The 14,513-nt window shown below is 41.1% G+C and overlaps 1 non-coding gene across 1 annotated transcript; it reads left to right on the top strand.

The window, feature by feature from the left end:
- Positions 1 to 9,654: 9,654 nt before the first annotated feature.
- Positions 9,655 to 9,759, top strand: LOC114670178 (U6 spliceosomal RNA). Its single transcript, XR_003719662.1, has one exon. It is a non-coding gene; the product is annotated as a U6 spliceosomal RNA (small nuclear RNA).
- The last annotated feature ends 4,754 nt before the right edge of the window (positions 9,760 to 14,513 follow it).

The raw sequence follows: 14,513 nt of genomic DNA, 5'->3' as shown, positions 1-14,513 counted from the left end.
GAGGTAGGAGGATTGTTTGAGACCAGGAGTTCAACACCAGCCTGGGCAACATAGCGAGACCTCCATCTCTACAAAATTTTAAAAATTAGCCAGGCGCAATGGCATGTGCCTGTAGTTCCATCTGCTCAAGAGGCTGAGGCAAGAGGATCACTTGAGCCCAGGAGTTGAACGCTACAGTGAGCTATGGTCTTACCACTACACACCAGCCTGAGAGAGCGAGACTCTTGTCTCTAAGAAAATAAAAATAAAAAATAAAAGTTGGCATTTGGTGCTCTTCACTTTGCAAATAAGTAGACAGAAACAAATTTCTCAGCTCCCAAAGTTGGCTTGTAGTCCAAATCCTTTTGACTTTGAAGCTGCTCGTCTATCTTTTTCGAGCATGTGTGTGTACATGCGTGCATGTGTGTATATATAGGTTCACATGCATGTACACACATAGTCCTTGCTTTTCATCTCAACGGTTGGATAGATGAGGCCTATGGCCAGATTCAACCATGCTCTACAGTTATCAAACATGACAGAGCTGGAAGAAAAACATCTGGTCCAAGGTTTGCCTTTGTAGCAGAGAATTTTCTTTGATCTCCAGCTGGAGTTCTCTATTGAGTCTAGCAGATCAATTAGTTAATAGGCCATTCCCACTAGTAGTCCTACCAACTGACTACCTAGGATAGAAATAGGTTCTATTTATCAATCCTTCCCTTCCCCTTCTACTTTAGGCAGATCCTTTTTTCCTCTTGAAATAACATAATTATTAAACCACTTCAGTCACTTTTGTGGTTAATGATTCCCTCCTTTTTCGGTTCCGCTCTCCTGCTGAAACCTCATGGTGGGTTTTAAACACACCACTCCATGGCTACAGTTTCATTTTCTACTACAATTAAGGTTGGGAACAGCTTGCAGTACCAATATAAAAACCAACAGCTTATCCAGGTTTTACTAGTTCCCTTGGGGAATTGAAACAATAATTTTTGTATCTATGTCTCCAAAAATTCAAAAAGTAATATAACAGTTACATATTCACCTGGATTTCATTCTAGGAAGCTTGGTTCATTTTCCTTATATTATAAAGATCGGTTCCATGAATTTAAACAAACATAAGAATTTTTTTATCCCATTTACAATGATGTTGCTATCAGTGCTATTTAGCAAAGAATAATTATATGTCGGGGAATCAAACTGTCTTATTTTGGGACTGGCATGTAGAATTCCAATTAGTTTTAATAATTTTAGTGGGGTCAAGACATTTTGTCTGAACTCAGTGTTTCACCTGAGCACAAAACCATTATTTTGTACTATATTTACCTATCAAAAAAGTGCTCTAAATTAGTTCTTTTTGGGAAAAAAACAGGATTAGCTAAATGACTGGACGTTTTAGACACTCCACTTAGACCAGTTACACACAGAGGACAGTCAAGGATAACTTAATTCTCTAGTGAGGTGGGATTTGATGCCCTGTTCAATGCATTTTACAGCAAGAGACCCTAGTCCAGTTTCTATGCTGGGACCGAGTCAAACTGTGCAGTACCAACGCTGGCTCTGCCCGAAGTACTCCCCTGGAAATGAAGCAGGGCAGCTGTCTTCCAGCGCACAGGGCATCCCAGGCCGTTACAAGTACTTCATCCACATAAAATTGCAAAGGGAATTTTAGAAGTCAGAATGTAATTATCCCCTTTGGGGTTTGGCAAGGGAACAGGAGGATTAAACAGAGCTGTCCTTTGTCCCCAAAATAAAAGATGCCAGCGGCTCCACAATAGACACAACCAAGGCATGAGGAAGGAGCCTGGACTCTTGTTTGTTCTGGTGTCCGCTTTCTCACCTCTGTACATCACCAGTTCCATGTTCTCAAAAATCAGAGCAGGCCTCAAGGTGACCCCTTTTATGGCATGTTACTACCACTTTCAATGCTGTTTAGAAGCAGCTAGATAGAAATATTCAATAAAATCCTTGTGAGCCACTGCCCTTGTGGCTCAGTAAAAACGAAGAGCTACTTAAAATACAAGTCTCCAAGCTTTGCCTCGCAGAGAACTAGAACAACCCCAGGATACCCTGGGCTTTGATGCAGAACTTTCCAAAGACCACATTAGATGGCAACTACCAGTATAACTATTCTCAAAAATGGAAATATAGCAACTGCAGCCTCCAGAATGTCTTATGTCTCATTTCCATAAACTTTATAATAAAACACTTGTAATTAGGTTGGTAGGAAATGAACTGCTGAGTACAGGTCTTGAGAGGTTCACCACTAGGTACCTTCAGAGAATTACTGAATGTAAGTTAGCCGCTTGATTTATGCCACATATATCCACAAAAACAGCAAAACCAGGACAAAGTGGAAGTTGCTGTACAGGCTTACAATCTACACTCTCTCTCAGCATTTACTGGATTCTGCTCTTATTCCTTTGTTCAAAGCATCCTTGACATGACTCTCCTTTCCACTTTCTACTTCCTATTGACCCTTCTGAGAGGGTCACTATCCTAAATGACTTATCCCGGGATCTGACACTCACTCCTAACATATTTTGACAGGATCCAAGTAGCGCCCCAACAATACATTCTCAAGGCCCCCGGCCCTGACTCAAGGCAGGCTGATGAAAGCTAAGATGCAGTATTCTAAAACCCTGAGCTCAACTCTAGCCAATGCCGACATCCTGACTCTCAAACCCATCCGTTTCCAAAAGGAAAAAATGTTTCAAGCTTTCCAATCATAAGTTCTGAGCCACCTAATACTGACATATTGTAGCTGATTGGGTGAAACAGAAGTCAAACCCAGACTCAAGTTCTCTAAGGTGACATACTTTCCTCTAGTGTTTGCTCTAGATGACAAATATCCTCTTGAGGATAGAACCAGTAAACCCCTCTTTCCCAAGAGCCACACTTCATCAGGCAGCCCCGGTCAGATTTCATGATGTGCAAACTAGCTAGAGAATAGACATTACCTAAAAGTCAGCTCACTTCCTACTCATACAATGTTGTTACCTCCAGTAAAAATGTCTTATGTCATTTTCATACAAGAAGAATAGAAATCAGTTCTTTGATCACTGTAAGTTAGCCCCAAGGTCTTGCTTTCTGGTCTTTTTCTCATCTCTTGGGTATACTGCTGTCCCATTTTGATTCTTTTTTCCTAGCACAAACTTCGAATTTTTGGCCAGGTGCAATGGCTCACGCCTCTAATCCGAGCACTCTGGGAGGCCGAGGTGGGCAGATCACGAGGTCAGGAGATTGAGACCATCCTGGCTAACATGGTGAAACCCCATCTCTACTAAAAATACAAAAAATTAGCCAGGTGTGGTGGCCATGCACCTATAATCCCAGCTACTAGGGAGGCTGAGGCAGGAGAATCGCTTTAACCTGGGAGCCAGAGGTTGCAGTGAGCCGAGATCATACCACTGCACTCCAGCCTGGGCGACAGAGCAAGACTCTGTCTCAAAAAAAAAATTTTTTTTTGAATTTTTTTAATCCAGAAAATGAAGTGCCAATAATAGCAGCAAACAGTCTTTGTGACAGTCCCAAATCTGTTTGACTCCTGCAATAGACTGAATGTGTCCCCAAAAAACTCACATGTTGGAACCTAATCCCCAATGTGATGCTATTTGGATGTGGGGTCTTTGGGAGGTCATTGGGTCATGAGGGTGGAGCCATCATGAATGGGATTTGTGCCCTTATAAAAGGGACCCCAGAGAAGCCCTTCACCCCTTCCACTATGTAAGCACCCAGCAAGGAGATGAACATCCATGAACCAGGAAGCAGCCCATCACCAGATACCACATATCTGAGTGCTGTGATCTGGAATTCCCAGCCACCAGAACCATAAGAAATAAATTTCTGTTGCGTGTAAGCCATGAGTCCGCGGTCATGTGTTATAGCAGCCGGAATGGACTAAGACAAGTTCAATACCCAAGATCTTCTCTCACTGCCTCTCAATTAATTACCTGCTATGGGAAATCCTTTTGAAAGATACTTGCCTGGTGATTAGGAGGATTTCATTGCTTCCCATACACAGGGACAAAAGCAAGCTTCCAAAAGTTTTAAACAACTTACTAGAGTCACAAAGTAAATGTGAAACAGCTATAGCCATGTGTTCTTTGTTCTGTAAAGTCATGATCACATGGAGCTCTTCAGGGAGGCTGAAGGCAGAGCAGAAAGGATGATGAGAGCATCCCCCTCTGATGCAACAAAAGAAGCTCCCAGCTCCAGCCCTCCCAATTTATGCCCTGAAGTCCCATCTTCACTCTCATTCCACTACCTCTGGGAGTCCACCTCTAGTCAAGTCTGGGCTTCTGAACAACCGTTTTATTTTTGTTTTTTGTTTGTTTGTTTGTTTTTTGGATACAGAGTCTTGCTCTGTCACCTAGGCTGGAGTGCAGTGGCGTGCTCTCAGCTCATTGCAAGTTTCGCCTCCCGGATTCATGCCATTCTCCTGCCTCAGCCTCCTGAGGAGCTGGGACTACAGGCGCCCGACACCACGCCTGGCTATTTTTTTGTATTTTTAGTAGAGACGGGGTTTCACCATATTAACCGGGATGGTCTCGATCTCCTGACCTCATGATTTGCCCGCCTCAGCCTCCCAAAGTGCTGGGATTACAGGCGTGAGCCTGTACAGCCCAGCCTGAACAACCGTTTTCATTTCCTGTGTCTTTGGAACATTCTCTGTGTTGCTTATTTCTTGCAGACTTCACTGGATACTCTCAGCGTGTTGAGTTTCATCACATATGTACCTGGCTGAGCGACCCACTTAGCAAAACTCCCTTGGTTTACGGATGTGGGAAGCCCTCTGTGAAACCAGCCTACCATGAGTGGGACTCCTACTTTCTGCCCTGGCCGAAGCCAAGCTCCCTTCCTCTTGGCAGCCATAGAAACATGGGTGTTTTTTCACCCAAAGTTTACAATGGGTTAACTTTCTTTTTCAGACTTGCTCCAAATACTTGTCTGGTCTCTGAGCAGGACTTGTGATTTGATGACATGTAATCTAAGTAAATACATTCAACTCTAATTTATGGGTGAAGAGGGAGATTCAGAATTTAAAACAAGGCATTAAAATAAAAATAGAGGCTTCCCAATATGCATTCCCCAGGGTTTTGCTCCGACTGCCTCTGTTTTCCACTTTTCTACAGGCCAACTCCTGCTTGTCCTGAATAGACCTCCCATGGAACAGAAGCATCGGGACATTAATCTAAGATTAAAACACGCCTCCACACTGGCCAACTCACAGGCTACTCCCAACTGTACTCTTATTGATTGACTGATTGATTGATTGATAGGGTGCTCCTTTATCACCCAGGCTGAAGGGCAATGGCACCATCACGGCTCACTACAGTCTCAACCTCCCAGGCTCAAGGGACCCTCCAGCCTCAGCCTCCCAAGTAGCTGGGACCGCAGGCATGCACCACCACATCCAGCTAATTTTTGGATTTTTTGTAGAGATGAGGTTTTCCCGTGTTGCCCAGGCTCCAACAGTAAGTACTTTTAGAAGTAGTTGGGTATCACTTGGCAAACAAGGTTCAAAGGGTTAAATATTTGGCCCTCGAGGTCCTATATCCCGATGCTCTCAGATTCAAGAGAAACTGATAAATTAATTTCTTTTTTTTTCTTTTTTTGAGACAGAGTCTTGCTTTGTCACTCAGGCTGGAGTGCAGTGGTGCGATCTCAGCTCACCGCAACCTCTGCCTCCTGGGTTCAAATGATTCTCGTGCCTCAGCCTCCTGAGTAGCTGGGTCTACAGGGATGCGCCACCACACCAGCTAATTTTTGTATTTTTAGTAGAGACGGGGTTTCTCCATGTTGGCCAGGCTGGTCTCAAGCTCCTGACCTCAAGTGATCCACCTGCTTTGGCCTCCGAAAGTGCTGGGATCACAGGCATGAGCCACCACACCCAGCCATATACATGAATTTATAATGCTTTATTGTATACACATCAAGTATTTAGCCTGAGCACATAACCTACGGAAAAGCATGGGGCTTCCAAGAAAATACGAACTTCTAGACTCAACCACGATGCTAACTATGGGGGTTTCCTTGGAAACGTGACATTTCAATCTGAACCTCACTTTCCTTATCTGCAAAGGTAGCCCTTCAACAGGATCATGTCCCAGGTGCCTAAACCCTTAGGAAAATTGAATGGCTCTGTGTCAGCCGTGACATCTGCCAACCCGTGCCCCATGCAAAGTTATGTCTCAGGCTCCACTGGAAAGGCACAGTCAGAACACAGACAAGAATGCCAGCAAATCTTCACATAGCCACTTCATTTCTCCTCTCCATCATGAGATTGTGACAACCCTTTTGTAACAACAGCACCAACCCCAGAAACAGCAGGAAATTGAGAATGCTGGTCCTTAAACAAAAACATCCACATATAAAAGCCTGCCTTGGAAAAATTAAGGTAAACATCTTTTGGACTTGTTGCTATTGACAGTATGTTTTCAATTTGCAACACAAATTCATCGGAAGCTTTTCTGCCAGGGAACCGGATGGCCCTGGGAATTGGTAATTGGTAATGAGTCGTGCAACCTTTCAGGTCTCGGTTACCATTCTGAATGGAACCCAGCTAATAGTGAATTACCTGATACTGTTGGAAACCTTTGCAACATGAGCCAGACCCCTGGATTTCTTCCCTAGCTCAAAACATGAGTTAAAACAGTGTCTGATTGGCATCGATAAAGAGAATTAGCAGAGAACACTGCATGGGGACAAAGGTGGACAAAGGGAGAATAAGCTGGGGGTTCTGTCTCTGTGTCTGTGGTTTTTCCCCAGGATAATCCAAGGGAAATTTCCAAGGAATGTCAGGCCTAGAGAAGTGGAATTAATGTACACCTCACATTCTTGAAGGGTCAGAAATTCCAGTCTTGGAATTTTTATTTCTTCCTAATCACTCTCCCAGTCCAGAGGATCAAACTACTTTTGCAGCAACTTTCAAGGTGGAATAGATTTTACTACTTATGATTTGTTCAGTGAGCCCACATTAAAAAAAAAAAAAAGAAAAGAAAAGAAAAGAGAAAAAAAAAAGGACAGTTATCATAAGGGCTTTAAAAGCAAAGCAAAACAACGAATCTTCTTGGCCAAGAGTCACCCAAATGAACTTCTACATTATGATTTGGTCTGCTGCGTTTTATTTTTGGTATTTGCCGTCTTCCTAGGGGAACCATCTAACAGAAAAACAGAACTTTTACATCACTAGCTTTCCCTGCCCAATCCAGTTACATATTTATATCACTACTTTTCCTTTACACTCTTTGGTTTATAGTAGCAATAATTTTTCCTCATATATAGTCCAACGAACAACCAATTAACAAATGCCCAGAGTGGTAAAATATTTTTGGCTGTCTTGCCCAGTTGGTCATTAATTTGGTGAAGGAAGGGCTAACAAACTCATAAAGGGGAACTTGAATTTTAGAAGTTAGTTCAATTTTACATTATTAAAAAGGAAAATGTAGTAAAAATAATAAGAGCTTTGCCAAAACTCTACAGCAAAGTCAATTAGACTCACAAAGAGCCTCGGAGTCTGCGATATGGACTTGCATTTGGAATCACTTAGCCTATTAGAACAATTCCAAACATCTTCTCTCTGAAACCATATTTCAGTGCTCATGGCTGCAGCTTACTGAGTAAAATTCTTTCACCATCCTCAGTACAACATAATTTAAAGTATTCTTTGTGTCTGTATATTTCAAATACACAAATGTGACTTCACGCATGCATATCTTCATACATATGTCCATCACAATCATAAAAATTTCATACATAAGTATGGTCTTCTACAACACATACTAAAATGCATACTGTATTTTGTGTTGGCATGGTATATATTTGTAAGATGCCTTTAAAAAAAACCAATTTCAAAAAGAAAAATCACAACATTGGCATTACAAGTCTGTAGCAAAAATAAATTGTATTTTACTCTGAAGAAAAATCACTTTTATCATTTTTCACCTTATTTCAAGTATAAGGGAATGCTGTTCCTTTAATCCAAAAACATGTCATTTGTCCATCATCATCACTATAGGCATTTTGTTCATATAAATATTTCATTTTGCTCTGATTGAGCAATGGGAAAACGTTAAAATGCTAAATGAGATTATTTTCATAGGCAATTCTTGCAAAATAGTGTTATGCAATCAACTATTTGAATTCTGACAGGTTTTTTAAAAAGAAAAAATATATCCTATTTTGTTAAAATCTAACAACTATCCTCCAAATTCCTTAAGTGAAATGATGTTGTATCTTTTCAGACTAGTGGCTCCCAACTCTCAGCCTCTGTAAAAATCCCAGTGATTGCTATAGGTTTTCCAGCGAAGATTCAGTTCTAATTAACTACAATTTTGTCCATATTTTGTTTTTCTACTGCATTGAAAGAATAGCAGGGGGTTAGCGCTGCAGAAAAGAAGATTATTAAAACTTTAATAACCTGAGCCTTTGAACCTTTTCAAATTCTTTACAATTTTCTCACGTTTCCAGCCCAGATGTCTGCACGTAGTTATAGGGACAACATGAACTTTTTGTTTACAATTTTATTCACCTTATTTACTACCTCCTTAAAAAAATAAATAAATAAAAAATAAAACAGAAAGAGGAACACACAGAAATGTTTTAGCTCTTCTAAAGCAAAATAATTTTATTAAAAACATAAACTTGAAGAATGATTTTTACCCATTTTTAAGTTAAGTATTTCCAACAACACGACGGTTTCCTCCCCACTGCTAGAGGTAAATTGTCAGGCAGCCTAGCAACGTGGCCAGCTGAATCACAGCCTTCTTTTCAATCAAGCTACAAAGCTCCAAGAGACTGAAAAAGAGAGTTCACTTTGGAAACTTGAACTCTTGAGATTGTTACAAAAGAAAGAGACCAAAAAGAAGGCATCCTTTAACATAATTAGCTCCTTGCTGTTTCACCAAAGAGAGGGATATTTGCATATAACAATAGCCAATAGAATTGCCTTTCATAGAATTCAGTGTGGCAGTTGCATTATTCCAACTCCAGATGGTTGTAGCCCCTCAAGAGCAATTATTACCTTTCTTTTGAAAACAGAACCCCAGTTATTCAAGCATTTCACAAACAGCTTTGCTCTGTAATCGAGTGCTGGCAAATGAAATACAAGTAAATATGTTGAATGGTGCCGTCAGGAAGTCTCCAAAAAAGTGAGCCAGGGCACCTTCTTTTTCCTATCCTCTTTCGGTCGAATGGAATTTTAGTGTGATGGCTGGAACCTGAGCAGCCATCTTGGACCTTAAGTCCAAAGAACGAAAAGCTAAGGAAGACAGAGCACTGAGCTAGCAGGAGCCTGGGTCCCTGCCCAGCAATGGAAGACTTACCTCCAGAATTATTTTCTATATGAAAGAGAGATAAACATCTTTATTGTTTGAGCCACTGTTATTTCAGGATGTTGGTTTACTTAATGTGACAAAATCTAGTCCTAACATATGCCCTGATTTTGAGGGCTCTCCTTTAGGCTATAGCTAGCTGAGAAAGAGAAAACAAGTACTGGCAGCCAGGAGCTGTCCTCGTACAATCAGCAATGCACAATGGCATTGTTAAAAGCTGTTCTGGTCTTCACAGTTAGGTCTTGATGTTGTCCAGTTGAACATAAACAACTGCACAAAACATCAGCATCAGACAAGGCCACTTTGTGACCATGAGAGCTCCTGACAAAAATAAGATCATTCCGTGCTCGCTTCAGCAATACATATACTAAAATTGGAATGATACAGAGAAGGTTGGCATGACCTCTGTGCAAGAATGACAGAAATTCATGAAACGTTCCATTTTTAATAATGTTATTCCATATCATGTGTGAACACAGACAAAATATGAACATTGTCCAAGCCACAAAATACCAACTCCCCACCCATCCTAGCTAATATGAGTGACTGCCGATTTAGCAATTAAAGCTCTAACCTGGCTTCCTTCCTCTCACTTTCTAGATAAGATGCCCAATTACAGAATTAATTCCACTTCCTGACAGCATCCAATTCAGACCAAAGTCCCGCTTTCTTGAATCCTTTCCCAAATCACCGCACACAGCTTAAATCCTGTAAGTCCTTTTTGACACTCTCCTACAGAGACATCCACAGTTTCCGATTGTGTGTGCTCTCTCTCATCGCAGTGAGTAACACCAATGTGTTCAATTCCAGTTGCGTTCCTGGAGGTCTACGTGGCATTCATGTTGCTACGCTGTGTCTCCCTACAGTGGAAAACTAAAACTAAATCTACTCAACATATCAATCTGTAATTCAAATGATTCCACCCAAATGGAAAGCCCCTATTCTTCAACAGACTTCAATCATCAAGAAACCAAAACATTAATTTGTAGTAATCAGATTCATTGAAATTATCCCCTTGTGCTATTTCCATGGCCTGGAAAAGACCCAGTCAGAACCTTCACCTGGTAGTGAGTTTGCAGTAACTACAGAAAGTTCAACTCAATGTGCCTTCAAATAAGAAGAACCTGTGGTAAAACAGAGAGATCGAAGCTTATACTCTATTTTTCTTCCTTTCTTTCTTTCTTTCTTTTTTTTTTTTTTTTTTTTTTTGAGATGGAGTCTGGCTCTGGCACTGAGACTGGAGTGCAGTGGCACAATCTCAGCTCACTGCAACCTCTGCCTCCCAGGTTCAAGCGATTCCCTTGCCTCAGCCTCCCAGGTAGCTGGGATTACAGGCGCCCACCACCATGTCTGGCTAATTTTCGTATTTTCGGTAGAGACAGGGTTTCACCATATTGCCCAGGCTGGTCATGAACTCCTGACCTCAATTGATCCGCCTGCCTTGGCCTCCCAAAGTACTGAGATTACACCCACTGTGCCTGGCCAATTTTTCTCCCTTTCTTTTTTTCCTGCTTTTTTTGTTCTTATTCCTCCTCTCCCTTTTCTGCCTTCTCCCTTGCTAAACTTCCAACTTTTCAGTGGTTCCTGAGCTTCATTCGCTCAGAGCTACTTTAAGTGGGACACTCTTGGACTAAGTTCATAAATCAGATTCTTAAATCACATCTGTCATTCACAGGCAGCTCTTGCAGCTATACTGCCTGCCATATTTTCTTCTACTCTTTACCTGCTTAAAAAGGACCACAGCTTGCCTCATTTTCTCAAGAAAAAGTAATAGGCCTTCTCAGATGCTCTAATAGATGAAAGCAAGAGACAATTCAATTTCTATTCTAATTTCTACTTTTGCCCTTTTTCTCCTCTCCTGATCCACTGGCTGCATTCAAAAGTAAACTTCTAGAGACAATGCCCTTGCTGTTATTGTCTAAATCAAAGGCATAACTCTCAAGATGGAAAAACAGAAGGGAAATTATAAGGCAGGTACTTTAGGACAAGTAATGCCTTCAGATGTTTTTCCTCCTCACTCAAAATAAGCATTGATGCCAAAATTATAGCTATACTTGGCTGGGTGCGGTGGCTCATGCCTGTAATCCCAGCACTTTGGGAGGCCGAGGCAGGCAGATCACGAGGTCAAGAGATCGAGACCATCTGGCCAACATGGTGAAACCCCGTCTCTACTAAAAATACAAAAATTAGCTGGGTGTGGCGGCACACGCCTGTAGTTCCAGCTACTCGGGGGACTGAGGCAAGAGAATCGCTTGAACCCAGGAGGCAGAGGTTGCAGTAAGTCAAGATTGCACCACTGCACTCCAGCCTGGCAACAGAGCACAACTCTGTCTCAAAAAAAAAAAAAAATTATAATTATACAATTCTTGAGAATAAGAACTTTAATATCTTTGGAATCTCTGGTTCCTATCTAAACACCTAGGGCAAAAACAAATGATAAATAAACATTGTTTGAATGATTTAATTAATCATCTATGCAAAACAAAAATGTAGCATACATTAACCAAATAGGAGAAAAATTCATAAGATGGACAAGAAAGAAGGTGACATGAACCAAAAACAAAGGGTCATTGTGAGTATTGTGTTTTCTTTAGGGCTTGCAAAAAATCACCTTGGAACTTGAGTCATAAAGAAACAAGCAATAAATTAGGAGTCAGGTCACCCAGGTTTTCAGAAGATCTAAAGCTTGTTTGTTCTATACTGTTTTTGTTTTAGTTTTGTTTTTTTCTTTTTTTAAATAAACTTGGAGGCAGGCTCAGTGGCTTACGTCTGCAATCTCAATGCTTTGAGAGGCCAAGGCAGGAAAATCACTTGAGTCCGGGAGTTTGAGACCAGCCTGGGCAACATAGGAAGACCCCGCCTCCACACACACAAAACAATTTTAATTAGCAGGACTTCGTGGCTAATATTACTTCAAAAGAACTTTTACATTGGTTACAGAATGTAACCAATTCATCAGTCGCTCCTAGGCATTGGTCACCACATAGTGTGACATCATTTGGGTCAGTATTATACCACACTCAGTTCTCAACAGGCTCAGGTGAGCTTAAGAGTTTGATTTTTTTCTAGTGTACCATTTTATTCCTCTTCATTTTCTTTTTCTTTCTTTCTTTCTTTTTTTTTTTTTTTTCCTAGACAAAGTCTCAATCTGCCACCCAGGCTGGAGTGCAGAGGCATGATCTCGGCTCACTGCAACCTCCATCTCCCAGATTCAAGCCTTCTGAGTAGCTGGGACGACAGGTGCATGCCACCACGACTGGCTAATTTTTATATTTTTAGTAGAGATGGGTTTTTGCCATGTTGGCCAGGCAGGTCTTGAACTCCTGACCTCAAGTGATCTGCCCACCTCAGCCTCTGAAAGTGCTAGGATTACAGGCGTGAGCCCCTGCACCCAGCCTTCATTTTCTTTTCTATATATATTTTTAGTTACAGTCTTAGTGGCTACTGCTCTTGATATCCTACATTTACAACAGTCTACTTTGAAAGGTTACCAACTTAGCTTCAATAACAAGTAAAAACTCTGCTTCTATACAGATCTGCCCTCCTTTTCATTGTGAGTTCCTTGACTAGATTTATTTTATGCATTTACCTCTAAATCATATTGAAAACAAAGAATATATACATATGTGTGTGTGTATACATATATATTTATATATATTCAGCTGCCTTCATTAAGCATTCCTCTGGTTTCTATACATTTATCGTTAGATTCCACAGTTCCAAAAAAGTAGCATCTGTCAGTTGTTCCCAGCTTAATGGTTGTTTCATTAGAGAGGCTGATTATTTGAGTATCCTGCTCTGCCATTCTCCATGCAGTAATTTGTATATATGCTTTGTTGTCTTGCTTTCTTAAAATGTTTTAATTTTTATTTATTAATTTATTTTGAGACAGAGTTTCGCTCTTGTTATCCAGGCTGGAGTGCAATGGCACGATCTCAGCTCACTGCAACCTCTACCTCCCAGGTTCAAGTGATTCTCCTGCCTCAGCCTCCTGAGTAGCTGGGATTACAGGGGCCCGCTACCACGCCCAACTAATTTTTGTGTTTTTAGTAGAGACGGGGTTTTGCCGTGTTGGCCAGACTGGTCTCAAACTCCTGACCTCAGGTGATCCAACTGCCTAGGCCTCCCAAAGTGCTGGGATTACAGGCGTGAGCCACAGCTCCCGGCTGCTGTTGCCTTGCTTTAAAAAAAAAACCTAAGCATTGGAAAATGTACTTGTTATTGTATATAGCCAGAATTGAATTTATGGGTTTGTTTTGTTTTGCTTTGAGACAGGCTCTCACTTCATCACTCAGGCTGGAACACAGTGGTGCAATCTCAACTCACTGCAGCCTTGACCTTCCAAGCACAAGTGATCCTCCCACCTCAGCCTCCCAAGTAGCTGGGACTCCAGGCACACACCACCATTCCCAGGTAATTTTTGGTATTTTCATAGAGACAGGGTTTTGCCATGTTGTCCAGGATGGATTCAAACTCCTGAGCTCAAGTGATCCTCCCACCTCAGCTTCCCAAAGTGCTAGGATTACAGACGTGACCCACAGCAACCAACCGATTATGCCAATTTATACTACAACAAATGATGAATGAGAATTTGAGTTCCTTCATAGCCTTGTCAGAATTTGGCATTGCCAGGCTCTTTAATGTCAGCCATTCTAGTGGATGTGGCTATTAGCAATTCTTGGATAAGTAATAGAAGAGCATCTTTTCATAAGTGTGTTAACCACTTGGATATGCTCTTTTATAAAGTGCCTGTTCAAGTCTCTTACCATTTTTCTTCTTCTGGGTTGTTTGGTTTTTTTCTTAGTGATAAATAGCAGCCCTTTATATTTTCCAGAATGAGTCATCTGCTTTTTGTGCCCTTTCTAATACACTTTGATAAACAGGAGTTCTTGATTTTCAGTTCAATGTATCAGTATTTTCCCTTATACCCAGTACTGCTTAAGGGCTGAAATATTGCAGAAATCAGATTGGCCATGAATTAATAATTGTAGAAGTTAGGTGATAAATACATGAGGGTATATTATATTATTAAAGACTTTGGTACATATTTGAGATTTTCTATAATTAAAAAGTGTTATTATTATTATTATTATTTTTTTTTTTTTTTTTTTTTTTTTGAGACGGAGTCTCGCTCTGTCGCCCAGGCTGGAGTGCAGTGGCCGGATCTCGGCTCACTGCAAGCTCCGCCTCCCGGGTTCCCAC

This window comes from Macaca mulatta, chromosome 9 (genome assembly GCF_049350105.2).
Source record: "Macaca mulatta isolate MMU2019108-1 chromosome 9, T2T-MMU8v2.0, whole genome shotgun sequence".
In the NCBI taxonomy this organism is placed as follows: Eukaryota; Metazoa; Chordata; class Mammalia; order Primates; family Cercopithecidae; genus Macaca; species Macaca mulatta.
Note: the sequence above shows the minus strand (reverse complement) of the source record. Positions and strands in the feature narration are given on the sequence as shown.